Source organism: Sminthopsis crassicaudata, chromosome 5 (assembly GCF_048593235.1).
Source record: "Sminthopsis crassicaudata isolate SCR6 chromosome 5, ASM4859323v1, whole genome shotgun sequence".
In the NCBI taxonomy this organism is placed as follows: domain Eukaryota; kingdom Metazoa; phylum Chordata; class Mammalia; order Dasyuromorphia; family Dasyuridae; genus Sminthopsis; species Sminthopsis crassicaudata.
Window position 1 is genome coordinate 190,421,446 of NC_133621.1, and position 16,046 is coordinate 190,437,491.

Consider the following 16,046-nt stretch of genomic DNA (forward strand, 5'->3'; position numbering starts at 1 on the left):
ATACAAATGCCAAAACTACAACAACCCTTGCTCATGAGGAGCTTATATCCTAAGGAGAGGTAGGAATTATAAGCACATATTCATATATATATATATATATATATATATATATATATATATATATATATATATATATATATATATATATATTATATACACAAACATATTGTAATGCCAGAGAAACTGAGACAAGACAGAGATTGGTTTTTAATCTTTTAATGTGGAGAGTTTTAGTCTTGCCAGCCAGATGGGGCTCATGTCCAAAATCATTCAGCAGCCAGGAACTGATGCAGGGAACTTATATAGGATTTTAGCTAACTAGGGTTTAACAAAGGCAGATAAGGGGAGCAAGGATGCTGGGAGGATGGACAAGCAATAATTCCCTTCATTCTGACAGGATAGGTCGCAGACAGGAGACAGCAAGGTGAGGAGCAATACTCAAAAGGAAGGGGACTGAGCAAGGATTGAGATAAAGTATCTAGAGTTTATGACACAATGGTATATAAATAAAGTAGTCAGAGCTTCAAAGTTTTTCCTGACTCAATTCTCTCAGTCCTAATGGCAAGGAAAGAGGGCATGGCCATAATAATTTTATCCAGGGCTTAACAATATATATGTAATTTAATATACTTATTTATTATATATTTACTATATGGGTTGTATGCACATATTTATACACATATGTAATCTTAAGTTCACATGTATGTACATGTTTGCATTCAATAGGCATTGTGCTAAGTGCTGGGGATACAAAGAAAAGCAAAAGTTAATCTCTATTATAATCTAATAGAAAAGACAATATGAAAATAATAATGCACAAAAAAGCTATATGCAAGATAGATTGGAAATAATTGGTGTAGGAGCAATATAAGAATAAAAAAAGGATCAGGAAAGACTTTCCATAGAAGGTGAGATTTTAGCTAGGACTTGAAATCCAAGGAAGCCAATGAAAATGCCCACAGTCAGGAAAGAGGGTCTTGTTCAGAATCAATAAGAGGAATGTCTTTTTTATGGAAGCCACTATCCAGTGGCCATGGCTGTTTCGATGGTGGCCACTTACATTTATAAAATAAATGGAAAAAGGGAATGTAAGATAGGCTAAGGGATAGATATGAAAGATTGATGGCCAAGCAGAGTATTTCATATCTGATTGTGGAAGGTGATAGGAGGCCATTGGAGTTTGTTAAGTGGAGGAGAGGTATGGTCAGACTTGCACTTTAGAAAGATCACTTTGATAGCTGAGTGAAGGATGGATTAAAGTGGGGAAAGATTTGTGACAAGTAGAACAACTAAAAGACTATTGTGATAGTGCAGGTGTGAACTATGAGGACCTTCACCAGAATGACAGCAGTGACCAAGGAAAAAAAGGAACGTAGGTAAGAGATGTTACAATGGATCTTGGCTATAGGGAGTGGGGATAAAAGAGTGAAGAATTGAGGATGATACCTAAGCTATGAGATGGAGTGACTGGGAGGACAGTGCACTTAAATCTAATTCACTTGCATGTCATGACACTACCTCCCTGAGGTCCTGGTCCTCTTCAAGAATGAAGGACAAAAATCAACAACAGATATCTTCAGTTATAATAAGGAAGTTAGGAAAGAGCAAAAATTCAAGGGCTGTTAGTAAGGAAAGGCATTTAGGGAGGTCAGGAAAGGCTTCATGTAAAATGTGATCCGTGAGATATAACATGAGAGAGAGCAATTCTGAGGCAGAGGTGAGGAATGAGTTCATTACAGGCATGGGAACAGCCAGTGCTAAGACATACAAAAAGGAGATGGAATGCCATTTGTGAGAAACAAAGAGGCCAGTGTGGCTGAATTTCAGAGTGCAAGAAGGAGACTGATATCCAGTCTGAGACTGAAAAGATAGATTGGGGCTAAGTTTTGGAGATCTTTAAAAGCTAAATAGAGGAGTTCATATCTAATTTTTGAAATAAAAGAGAGACACTGGAACTTATTAAGTAAAGCAATGTCATAGACCTGAATTTAAGGGAAAAGATATTTCAGTGCAGTGGAAAGAACACGGATTCTAAAGCCAGAGGTTTGCTGTTTTTCAGTTGTTGTTCAGTCATGTCTAATTCTTCATGACCCCATTTGGGGTTTCCTTGGCAAAGATACTGGAATGGCTTTGTCACTTCCTTCTCCAGCTCATTTTATAGATGAGGGAACTAAGGCAAACAAGGTTTAGTGACTTGCTCAGGGTCATACAACTAGTAAGTATCTGAAGCTTTTGAACTGAAGATTCAATTCACAAAGATGAGTCTTCCCTGATTCCATGTTCACACTCTATTCACTGCATTACCTGGCTGCCCAAGTCAGGGCATCAGAATTCTCTACCTCTGATTAGTGCCTACAACTCTTGATAAATTACTTAGCCTCCTTAGGATGCAGTTTCTTCATATATAAAATGAAGGAATCGGATTAGATGAACACCAAGTTCTCTTCCAATGCTAGAATTATGATCCTAGCAAAATACATATGAAATTCACTTTGGCAACAGTATGGAAGACAGAATAGAGCACAAAGAGATTTGAAACAAGATGTCCAATTAGGACACAGTTGCAATACACTAGATGAAAGGCAATAAGGAACTGAATTAATTGAATCTCTATGCTATTTGTTTTTGCTTATCTTCAGAGAAGAGAGATCTGATTTTTAAAAATCTGGATAAATTTTCACATTCCCACTTTTTGATGTATGTTTCTGGGAAGGATAGCAAAGGTGGAGATATAAGGATGCATATCACTTATCAACTTAGTGAAACTGCCAGAGCATGCCAGCAAATCATGATAGTTCAAGATACCTCTCATGCCATTTCTGTTCTGAATCATACTGGAGTTAGGAAGTATAGCATGAAATCCCAAAACTTGTAGAAATACTTCCAATGATAGTTGAAAAGTTGTGATGAATGGGAAAGGAATGGGTCACAAAATTGGAAACAAACAAATGTCCTCTTTTTTGAAAAAAGAAAGAGAAAGAAAGAAAGAAAGAAAGAAAGAAAGAAAGAAAGAAAGAAAGAAAGAAAGAAAGAAAGAAAGAAAGAAAGAAAGAAAGAAAGAAAGAAAGAAAGAAAGAAAGAAAGAAAGAAAGAAAGAAAGAAAGAAAGAAAGAAGAAGAAAGGAAGGAAGGAAGGAAGGAAGGAAGGAAGGAAGGAAGGAAGGAAGGAAGGAAGGAAGGAAGGAAGGAAGGAAGGAAGGAAGGAAGGAAGGAAGGAAGGAAGGAAGGAAGGAAGGAAGGAAGGAAGGAAGGAAGGAAGGAAGGAAGGAAGGAGAAAGAAAGAAAGAGAAAGAAAGAAAGAAAGAAAGAAAGAAAGAAAGAAAGAAAGAAAGAAAGAAAGAAAGAAAGAAAGAAAGAAAGAAAGAAAGAAAGAAAGAAAGAAAGAAAGAAAGAAAGAAAGAAAGAAAGAAAGAAGCAAAGAATATATAATTAAAGAATAGTTCAAAATTTTGAGGAAAGGAAATAGTGACTAATAAGAACCAATGGGATTTCATTAAGAATAAGTCATACCAGATATAATCAAACAAAATGGCAGTGATCCAAGAATTCACATTCCTATATTTTATTGTGCTTCTGGGAAAGGAATATTATTGAAAAGAATAGATAGGGGATGAAAAATAGGAATGAAATAAGGAAAACAAAAAAACAGATGTGTTGTGGAGAGATGGTAAGCAGTCCCAATTCATGCAAATAATGAAAACTATAATCGAAGAGAGACTGTAATTGAGTTACAAGTGAGTGAGATACTAGGAAACTATATTGTTTTCTCCTTTTTTCATGTGGGAATTTAAATAAATGAAAGCTTCTTCTTAGATAAAGGTTACCCTTCTTGGGAAGCATAAAGTAGTAATGTACTCATTTGGGAAATGGTTTCTAATAATGTTTGTAATGTTTCTTTTCTTCCCTTTAGTGTTCCAGTTAAATGTTTACATTGCTTTCATGCTCTGGCTGCTCTAGGTTTCTGTTAGCATTTTAATTACTAAGTATATAAACACTTAAATTGACTTTAGGAGTCCCCAATTTCACACTGAGGTGGAATCTTGAACCATATGGGGATCACTTAGCAGAAAACCTCCCCCCCACAGATATGAAACCCAAGTTTATGAGGATCTAGTTCTGTCTGGCACTTGGGTGACATATGGAAGAGAGACTGAATTTGTTTTATTTTGCTTGGCTGTGGAGAACAGAATTAGAAGCAATGGGTGGAAGTTACAGAATGACAGATTTGAAAACAATGAAAGAAAATGCTTCCTAAATATCATAAATATTTTAAATGGATTTTTAAATTTTGGGAATTAGGATTAGATACAAATTGTTAGCCTGTTATTTAAGATCTTCTTAACATAGCTCCAAACTACTTTTCCAGCATTGTGTCTCCTTTAAACAATACAAGGTCCACTGAAAATTATCTTCTTGCTGCTCTATTTATTATTTGTGTGCTTCTCCCTCCTCATTTCTCTCAGAATCTATAGATTCAATTTTGAGTAAATGAAGAATTCTGATGAATGCAATGACCAATCACAATTTCAAAAACTCATGATATAACATAGTTCCCAACATCTGATAGAAGTTATGGACTCAGAATGCAGATGAATATGAATATTATGTATATTTTCCATTTATTTCTCTTTATTAGAAGTATTCAAGAAAAGGTTGGGGGACTGCTTTGAGATTTTTTGAAGGAAACTCTTGGTGATTACATTTTGGATTAGATGTCTTTTGAAATTGCTTACCATTCTGAAATTCTCTGATTCTCTGAATTCTTACAAAGCAACTTGAAACCAAGAATACTTCAGCCAAGATGGATTCCTCTGGTTTTATAAAGATAAGAAAGCACACCTGGAACTAACATCTGAGAGTGAGACCTGTTGACAGCTTCTGATCTATATAATTACTGCAAACACAGATGGTAATTATATAGGCTAAAGATTGTGCAAGAGCTATCATGGATACAAAGAAAAATGAAGCAGTGTTATCTGCCTTCAAGTAACTTATATTCTATCTGATGATAAAATGCACTATATTTACATAAACCAACTACATACATAAGCATACACAAATGTACAAAATCATAAAAGATAGTTTTGGGGGAAGCACTAGTTGTTGGGGCATCAGGAAAAGATTTAGGTGAAAAAAGACATGAGTTGATCTTTGGAAAAGACTACAGGGAGCAGCTAGGTGGTGCAGTGGATAGAGCACCAGCCCGGAAATCAGAAGGACCTGATCAAATTTGACCTCAGACACCTAACATGTCCTAGCTGTGTGACCCTGGGCAAGTCATTTAACCCCAATTGCCTTAGCAAAAAAAAAAAAAAAAAAAAAAAAACTATAGGTCTTTAAAAAAATTTTTTCAAGTGGCAAAATTTTTTTCTTCCCCTCTTACGCTCCCTTCCCATTGGAAAAAGAAAAGGAAAATTCTTGTAACAAATGTATATAGGAAAACTAAATAAATTCCATGTCTGGAAAATATATATGTTCATCTGCATTCTGAATCCATAACTTCTGTCAGATGATGGAAACTATGTTATGTCATGAGTTCTTGAAATTGTGATTGGTCATTGCATTCATCAGAATTCTTCATTCACTCAAAGTTGAATCTATAGATTCTAAGAGAGAGAAATGAGGAGGGGAAAGCACAGAAACAAGAGATAGAGCAGCAAAAAGGTAATTTTCAGTGGACCAAGGTTTAAAGCAGATATATAATAATGCTGGAAAAGTAGTTTGGAGCCATGTTAAAAAAGATCTTAAATAACAGGCTAACACATTGTATCTTATCCTAAAGCAAAGGTCCTTAACTTGAATCCGTGGGATTTTTTGTTTCCTTTGGAATTCTATGGGTGGTTTTTGTTTTTTGTTTTTATTTTAAAAATTATTTTGATAAAATGTTACATAAGCATCACCAAACTGCCAATGGGGTCTATGATACAAAAAAGGTTAAAAGCACAGTCCTAGAAATAATTGGGAGCCAGTGGAATTTATTCAGTAGAGAACATACCTGTGCTTTGGAAACATCACTTTGGCAGCTGTCTGAAAGATGGATTGGAGAAAGACAAGATTTAAGAAGAAGAGATAAACAAGCTCTTTCAATAGTTCAGTTGAGAGGTAAATAGGATTAGAACTAAGGTGGCAAATAGGATTAGAAATAGGATCAGAACAAACAATGCACAACCTGTCAGTAGGAAGGAAATAGCTTATAAGATTTGTAGGTGCCAAACTGAAAGGAATTTGGAGGCAAGAGATAGGATGTTGTGGAGGTAACATTATTAAGACATAGATACCGATTGTATATATATATATATATATATATATATATATATATATATATATATATATATATATATATATATACATATACACACATATGAATGTACATATATATGGAGTGAGAAAGAATAAGGAATTGAAATTACAAATTTGAATTACTAGGTGATACCCTTGCAAAAAATAGAGAAATTCAGAACAAAAGTGAATTTTAAGGAAAAGATAATGACTTTTGCTTTAGACATGTTGAATTTGAGATGTCATTGGATCACTGAATGGGAACTGTCCAATAAATAGTTAGAAATGTAGAACTAAAACTTGAGAGAGACCAGGGATAAATACATTATTCTGAGAGCCATTTGCATAAAGTTAAGAATTGAACCTATGGAAGCCAATGAGAACCACCAAGTGAAATATAGAGAAGAGAAGGTTAGAACTTTAAGGGATGCCACTAATTAGGAAGCACTCCAGGCTGCATTCTTTACTCTGCAGGTCTTTCTAGAATGTCCCAGGGGAAAAAAAAAAATTCTTGATCCTGGAAGCTCATGTCATCCCCCGACTTCACTCCTCTTCTTTGGCTTCTCACTCTGATTGGCTGTTTCTTTCCTTCCATTTTAAGAAGGAAGCTCAGGCACAGTACACATAGAAAATGCTTAATAAATGTTTGTTCACTGTTGACTGAGAGAAATATAGGTGGTGATCCAACAAGGTAGACTCAAAAGGAATAGTCAGACACAGGGAAGGAGAATATCACAAAAACTCAGATAGGAGAAAATGTCCAGGAGGAAAGGTTGGTCAACAATGAATTCAAATGTCAAATATGAATGCTTTTTCCTGAAACCAAGAAATTGTGGATTCAGAAATCATGCCAATGTTGTTTGATTTTTATTGAGCCCTTGCTATGTACAGAACAATGCACTTGAAGGCTCTGAGAAGAAAAAAATAAATAAATATGAAATCCCTACTCTTGGGGAGCTGTCCAACACAGTTGGAGAAATAAAATACAGGTATCGTGATACCATAACCTTCCAAACTAATGAGGGGTCTAAAAGATAAAATATAAAATCCTTAGGAAGGAAAATTAGGGTCGAGAACAAGAGACAATTTGGGCAGCAAAGTTCATTTAATACCAGAAATATACTGGAACCATATGGAAACATAGAACCATTATTTCAAGAAACAGAAAAGGTAAGGAAATAGGCAAGACCTCTAAGCTCATAGGAAGATTATAGAAGAGCATTAAATCAGGAGCCAACAATAAGTATTCAAATCCCTGGGAAGCTGCCACTTACTACCTGTCCAGTCTAAAACAATTAGCTTCACTGAGACTCACCTATAAAATGAAAGGGTTAGACTATATGACTTTCAAGACCCCTGTAAACTCTAAATCTGTAATCCTATAAAAATGATCAAAAACAAGTAAAATCAGCCAATTTACTTTCTTAGTACTTTTCTGGTATGTTTTGAGTGAGGAGAGAAGGGAAAGTGAAGAAAAGGGACATAAAACATACTTTCTCCATTACTTCATTTCTCACAGGACATCATAATGTGCCTCTGAATATGCATTAGATTAAATAAGTGAGCTGAGGATGTTGGAGGTCTCACAATAAGCATACTTTTTGTGCTATAACCTTTTTTTCACCCTTTGTCCATTTTCCCCTCATACCGTATTCTATCCTAGCTCACATTTGCAGAGATACATACACATCATACACATACCACTCTGATAGGAATATAGGTCACCTTTTCCCTACAAATCTGGCATGCATAAAACAGAGCTGAGCCTATAATCAGTGTTATGTTCCTAGTGTCTATATACATCTTGTTTAAGGAGACAAATTCTTTTCAGGGCAGCCTATATTCAGAAGCAATGAAAGGGACATTCCACCAGGAATCCAAGAACCTGGGTTCAGATCCAAAGCCTGCTGTTTTCATGCTGCTGTGACTCTGGGTCCCATTTTCTTCCTCTGTAAATAGGAGATTTGTTGGACTAAACCAGCTCTAAATCTTTGATATTCTGTGATTCTACTCTCAGGTCAATGTGGGCCCCTGCTAAACTTTGGCTGGCAGAGGAGGGATTGGCCATGGGGGTGGGGTAACACATAACATTAGACTCCATGGCAACTCCCCACCCCACCCATCTGGCCTTGAGCCTGGGGTGTGAGGAATTATCAGATGAAGCTGTTTTGTTGCCAATCTCTTCCCCAGCAGCTGGAGCAGTAGCAAACAGGCAGACAAGCAGGCTCCAAAAGAGCCTTGCTGTCCCCGGCCCCACGTTCCCAAATGCCAGGTTAACAGTGGACCCATCAGCCTCCCTCACTACACCTCACATCCCCTCAAGTGAATCTCGTCCATTCTCTCACTGTGACATCTAAATTTTGATTCTCAGTGGCCAAGACCACTTCCTATTTCCCTTTCCCTGTTTTCTCCCACCCTCCATCTTCTCCTTTTTCTCTGTGGGATTGTTCCTGGGAGGCTGTTCTCATGATGAAGGAAAACAGGGAGGAAGAAATAACCCAGTCCCCCATTCCCCTGCTCCACCCATTCAGGAAGTCCAAAGCTCATTCCCTGCCACTAAAATTTGGCCCTGCCAAACAATTCCAAACACACTCTGGGTGGGTTGCCTTGACAACAGAGCATCTGGCTGCTAGGTGACCAGGAAGCTCGGTAGTAAATAGAGGACCGTCCAGAGTAGAGGAAAAACGGGAAGGAAGAGAACCAGTTACACAGAGAGATGTTCAGAAGGAAACAGATCAGGGAGAGGCCCTAGTAAGGCTTGCAGACAGAGAGGGGAAGGGAAGGGAGGGGCCCTAAGGGAGAGGTGGGAGTAAGAGAGAAACACACACACAGAAATTAGGAAGCCCATCTAAACCTAAACAGAGGCCACGTTCTAAAGCATCCCTCCTTCTCCTCATGATAAAAAGACCTAGGGCCACTGGCTGGGCCCCCCACCCACTCACATGCAGTCTCTGAACAAGCCATTGCCAGCTCTCGAGGTGATTGCTCCACAGGATGTGCAGATGCCTGGCCTCTCTGATTCACTCCAGCTGCTTGGGAAATGAAAGAAAAGCCCATTTCCTCCCCCTGGAAATGACTACATTAGCAAAAGGCCTCCAACAATTCCATTTAAAAGCACAAAAGGAAAGGAGAGAGGAAAGGCTCTAAAAACCTTCAGTCCTCCTGCAGGAGACATATTTAAGAGCTTCCAACATCAGAGGCTCCAAATTTATTAAAACTGGGCCTTTCTTTTCCTATCTGACCCCATCTCTCATATGGCTGTAGTCAAGAATTAGAAATTCCAAACCTGAGAAATCTCAGAATTAAGTATCCTTATTGTGGTGTAATCATTTAATTATGCCCAATTCTTTATAATGACATTAGAGATTTCTTGGTTTGCCATTTCCTTCTCCAACTCATTTTACATATAAGGAGGTAAACAGAGTTTTTACAGATAAGGAAACTGAGGTAAACAGGGTTGGTTAAGTGACTTGCCCAGGATCACACAGATAGTAAATGTCTGAGACCAGATCTGAATTCAGTTTTTCCTGACTCTAGGCCCAGATCTCCACCTACTGCACCATCTATAGTAATGTGAATTTAATTATCCAACTTTTAATCCATAGGGGTCAGAGGGTAGCCTTTCCTTTCTGGACTAGTAGACCTTTGCCATTATGTCAACTTTATTTTCCCTACCTGTGACTTGGTTGTCCATTGAAGAATGAAATATATCACTAAATTTTTCTAAGGTTGAGGATAAAATCAAAGATCAATTCTCCCCAAATACCTGTATCCATGGGAAACTGACTTGGGAAAAGATGTAGTATTTGTCATCTCTTACTAGTTTTTGAGTAGTGTCTTTCTATCTAAACCTTTAAAGCTAAAACATATGTAGCCCTTGTGCCAGAGGCTGATTCCTGACATGAAAGACCCAGATACATATTCAAGCCTCCTCATAAGCTCTCTCTTGCTCATACATTCCCCTAAATGATAGCCACTGTTTCCTCTTACAAGTGCTCTGGTTTACAAGGCTTCAAAGATAGAACAGGTCTTCTTTGCATAATAAAGGACATAGAAAAGATTCACATCTATAACCCTTTCTATTTCTAGAGTACTTCTGCTTTCTTCTGCTACCTCCTACCTATGGTAGGATGGCTATATAGTTCTCTAAACTTAAATTATTACTTTGGAAGGAATCTGAAGGAAAGAGAAAAGACTTCAGGGTTCATTTAAGAATTAAGATTTTTCTCTTCTGGCTGGGCCTCTCTAGAGACCTGTAAAGTTCATAAGATTTATTTATTGTACTACTCTAGATGAGAACCTATTGGGAGTCAGGATCAAGATTTGTATCATTCATTTGCTCTTTATTGTCCCCATTTCATGCTCTGTTAACAGCATTTTTTTTTTCTTCCATTGACTTCAGTTTGATTTTGCTGCTCCAGCTCCGTACTGTGTTACCTCTTCTCTTCCAAAGGTTGTCATAAATGATCTCTCTCCTCCTGACAATGTTCTTTAGCTCCTTTTCCCCAAGATAGAGTGCCAGTAGCAAGACTGAGAGGGAAAGGCTTTAAGTGTTAGAGTTCTTTCAAAATGAAATAGCTAGAGTCAACAAGCCACAGGGCTATTTTAAATCTTTCTGCTCTTTCACAAGACAGGATCTAAGATGTGCCTCTGAGCTATTCAAATGTTCTGCTCTTTCAATCAGTTCCCACATGCTTTACCCACCACAAAAAGAGTCTCCTTGGCAGCTGTGGAAAGTCCATTTTAGATCACTCAAAGGCATTTACATTTTCCACTCTGGGTAAGATTATAATGAGTGTATCCCCCACTCCTCCCTGCCTCTCTCAGTCTAGGTCATGTGCCTCCTACTTAGTAAACAATCCCCACTGAATCCTTTTGAGATTCAAAATGGCGTACATGCTCACTTTCCTTTTGCCTTTCTATTTATCATAGGAGGACTAAATATATAACCAGAAAATACTTCAGAGGCCATATTTAATCCAAAATCTTTATTTTACAGATGAGCAAACTGAGGTTTAAAAAGATTAAATGACTTGAGCAAGGTCACATGGGTAACCATTACAGCATTTAAAAAAAAAAAAAAAAAAAAAAAAAAAACTTGATTTAAACCAAATTTATATATTTTAGAAATGAGGCCTTTATCAGAAATACTAGCTATAAAAATTTTTTCTAACCTTAGCTGCATTGGCTTTATTGATCAAGTTATTTTCTAAGCTTCAGTTTCCTCTTCTATAAAACTGAGATAATAATACATGTATTACCTGTATCTTAAGATTGATTTTTGTTGTGTTCAAGTTGTTGTCATTTAGCCATCAGTTGTATCCAACAGTTTGTGATCCCATTTGGTCATTTCTTAGCAAAAGTACTGGAGTGATCAGCCATTTTCTTTTCCAGCTCATTTTATAGATGAAGAAACTGAGACAAACAGGGTCAAGTGAGTCTCCCAGGATCACACATGTAGTAAGTATCTAAGGCCTAATTTGAATACAGCTCCCAACTCCAAATTTTCCACTCTTCTGCTCTGCAACTTAGAATGCCCCTCTTAAGATTGTTAGGAAATCACTTTATAAAATGTAAAGTGATCTTTTGGTGGAGATGGAAAATCTGGATCAGTGATTTTATTTGTGAGAAGACTTCCCAGTATGGAAACTCCGTCTACCAATTCAAATCTGCTACTCATCATTTACTACCTTCCTCTAAGACATACAGTGTGCTATGATAGATAATATACTGTATTTAGCATCAGGAAGAATTCAGTTTGAATTCTGCCTCTGACATTTACTGTCTTTATGACCATGGGCAAATCACTGAATCAATTTCCTTTTCTGTAAAATAAGGCTAATACCTGGAGTTCCTCCCAACTGGAATGTTAGAAGGCTCAAATGATATAATATTTCACATATTAGCATTATGATAAGTGGCTACTATTATCATTAATCATCTGAAGTAATTAGAATAGGTCATGAAAGTTACCCTTAAGGTTTCTGTGAAGATTTCCAAAGGGAAGATCAGGTGCTTGAAGATCAGGATGGAGAAAGGTCTATATCATGGGATTTTATAGACCCTATTATATATGAAACAATCATAGCTTTCTGGGCTTATTTCATGGAAGAATGGGAAACTAATCACATTTAGAAATAAATATAACAGTGGAGGAAGACCTAACAAAGGAGTTAACACTATAAGAGGAGTAGGAGGAAGGTGAGGTAAGTCTATTTTATGAAACATCCACAGAAGTCTTATTCCAATGATTCATCATTTTGGGGAGCTAACTCTGGGCTCAATGTACCAATGGAGGCAAACTCTGGAAAAGGTTGGAGTCTGAAAACTAGCCTCACTAAGTATAAAGAAACTCATCAACAAATGTTTCGAGAGTACGTGCAGAATTTTTTGGTCATGATAATTCAATTTCATTTAACATTTTGTCTACTAAATGCTATTACTTAGCCGAAGCATATTTTTTAGACCATTTCATTCATGTAGAGAACTTCTGGTGAGAAAATTTCCTCCACTGATGCATACTGGCAACTCATAGTCTCAAAAAATTATATAGAGACACAGAAGTTAAATGATTTGATCACATAACATGTGAATCTGAGATAATACTGAACCAAGGTCTTCCTGATTCCTTCTATTCAACCACATTCTCCCTAGTACTACAAAAACAAAAATGAAAGACTCAAGTCAGCAAAGAATTTATATTTTACTGGGGGGAGGGAGATCCAATAAGTACACTGATAAATAGAAAAGAATTAGAAGAGGGAGTAAGAGGGTACAGCCTTGAAGTTTAGGATAAAATTAGGAAGCTCTTGCAATTCTAAGTGAGAGATGATGAAGACCTGAATTAATGTTATACCCATGTGATTGAAGTAAAAAGGATATATACAAAAGAGGCTATAAAGGTAAGGGCAACTGATTGCTAAAGGATATAAGATAGGCAGAAGAACTTAAGATGACTTTGAGTTTTTGAATCTGGGTGATTGGAAGGATCATGGTGCTTTCAAAACAAGGAAGTCAGAATTTGTTAATTTAATGGGGGGGGGGGGGAGGAATGGTTCTATTTTGGACTCCAGTTTGAAGTGGAGATCTAAAGCCGTTCAAGTATTAAATTATGAAAGATGAGTTCAGAAGGGAAATTAGAAATGGAGATATTGATTTAAGATACATATCCTTAAATGTGGTAAATGGATTATTGAAATCATTAGAAGAGGGAGCAGAGAGAGAAGAAAAGAGGGCCCAGTACAAGGTCTTCAGGAACAACTTTGCTAAGGGGATAAGAGCAAGCTAGGCTGGAGTCAGGTAAACTTGATGGTTGAAGTTTGAGAATGGAGTGAAATGAGATACTTACAGACTATTTAATAATTAACAAAAGGAAATTTACTTAGCCATAGAATGGCAAAGGATACAGCACTAGTTCAGTGGGGTGCAGCTTTCCAACTTCATTTTTGCTGGAAAACAACAGCCATGACATCTCCTGCTCTTTCCTTTTAAGAAAGGCTGAATATCCTTTCTCAGTTCCAAGGTGCTCTAAGCAGATGACATTTGATAAGCCTCTGAGTGTGCATCAAATCTATATTGACATTTTTACAACTTCCTACCACTGAAGTCAATCATTACAAATCTTTTATCTCTTTTACTTGGCAGCCCTTTAAATACCTGAAGACAGCTATCATGTCCCCACTAAATCTTTTAAGTCAGATAGTCCTCATTCTTTCAACCATTCCTTATATATCATGAACTTGAAACCTTTCACCATCATCTTCATTATCTTCCATCAATATCCTTCCAAAAAATATGTGATAAGAACTGAATATAATAGACCAGTTATGGTCTGACCACGTCATAGTAAAATAAGATTATTATAAAATTCCTAGTATGTCTCAATTATGCTTCTTATTATGCATAAACTTTTTTTGGCTGCCACATTAACACTATTGATTCATTGACCCATATTGAGCTTGTATCCATTAAAATCCCCATATCTTTCTCAGCTATATTGCTATATGACCATGTCTCATCCATCCGGTACTTGTAAAGTTGATTACTTATCCCCATTAAGTTTCACTTCATCATATATGGCCCAAACTTCTTGCCTATCAAGATAACCTTTCAGTCCTGACTTTGTCATCCAATATATTAATTAATCTTGCTAGTTTAACTGTCATCCAATATGCTAACTAATCTTTCCACTCTTTTTTTTTTTTTTAATGTGAAGATTTGGTAAGCATATTGTCTGTGTCTCCATTCAGGGAAGTGATAAAAACATGAGTAGTTTGAAAATAAAAGAGTTAAGAGATGAGGATGATTCAGAGGTTACGAACTTGAATATCTGAAGAATGGGGGTACTCTCAACAGAAAGAAGAGAAGAGGAGGAACAGGTTTGTTGAATATAGTGAAAAGTTAGTTGTATTCTGAATATTTTTAATTTCAGATATCTGTAGGAAATATAGTCAGAAAGAAATATATAGAGGGCAGTTATGATGGGCTAGATTTAGGAACCATCTTCACAGAGATGATCCTTGAGTTTATATAAACTGATGAAATCATTAAGATAGAGAATGGAAAAAGAAAAATGAGGGTCCAGGATAGATCCTTGATGTATGAGAGAATGATGGATTATGAAGTTCTAAGGTATGAAGGCAGTAAGGCATAGTGGCAAAGTCAGGACAACTAGAAGGAATCTTTTAAATCATTTACTCCAATTTACTCATTTTATAAATGGAGAAACTGAAGTTCTAAGTCCCAGTGGCTTAACCCAGTGTCACCCATCTAATGAATGGTAGAGCCAAGAACAGAACTCCAAATCAGTAGCCTTTGGGTCCAATATAATATGTTGTGCTCATACCCAAACAATCATTTTAATTTATACTATTAATACCTATGTCATATAGGTCACTATTATTTGTAAAGATTGAGGAGAAAAAGTTGGGCCAGGAAAGAGAAGAGCCCAAAGAGGGAAGTATCACTAAAAAACAAAGGATGAAAGAGGATGCTCAATAGTATCAAATGCTGCAAAGGTCAAAAAGGATGGAGCTCTAGAAAATCAATACTAAACTTAACAATGAAGAGATCACTGATGACATGGAAAAATCAGTTGTGGCTTAGTGATAGAATCAGAAGTGGAAAATGATTAAGTGTATATAAACAATTACTTCTAGGAGTTTTTTTAGTTGTATTTGTGCTCATTGCTAATAAATACCATATTACATACAAAGGTAACAATCTATTTATGTCTAATATTTCAATTTTTGTGACCATGACAGCAGAAATATGTGCTCCACTCTCCCTATCCTCTCTGTCTAATCTACTTAACATCAGGATAGAATGGAGGTGGGCAGTGGATCAGAGACAGAAGGCCCTTGGAGAAAAAAGTGCTATTGAGAAGGGTCAGATCAACAAACTATTGAGAATAACAAAGTACAGAGATGAAGAGAAAATCAGTTGCATCTTTCAGCCCCAAGAAGAGGGATGGTCTGTTCCTGATTCACATCTACTAAGTATTTTCATAGTTAAAGAGGTTTTAGGCAGACAGGTAATAAGCCTTTGTTAATTGTTAAAATTAACTATTATGGATCAACCATTGTGACTAGGGTATAAATATTGGTAAAAAATAAAGGTAGTCCCTGCTATCAAGGAATGGTTGGGGGGGGGAAAGGGGAGAAGCAAGATAATACACAAAAGGGAGACTGTATTTCCTAGGGTTGCTTATATATTATTATCAAGATCTTGAGACTGATTAGAGTCATAAAGTAGTCTGCCAACTAGTTA

At 36.6% G+C, this 16,046-nt stretch overlaps 1 protein-coding gene across 2 annotated transcripts in view; it reads left to right on the forward strand.

Moving 5' to 3' along the window:
• Positions 1–16,046, forward strand: part of GSG1 (germ cell associated 1) — an 81,589-nt gene that overhangs the window by 34,777 nt on the left and 30,766 nt on the right. Inside the window, exons 1-2 of one of the 2 annotated variants that reach the window (XM_074269128.1) lie at positions 8,952–9,029; positions 14,528–14,656. The exons of the other annotated variant lie outside the window; for it this stretch is intronic. The gene's annotated coding sequence lies outside the window, so the exon portion shown is untranslated. Of the gene's footprint in view, positions 1–8,951; positions 9,030–14,527; positions 14,657–16,046 lie in introns of those variants that run through there. 2 annotated transcript variants of the gene reach the window in all.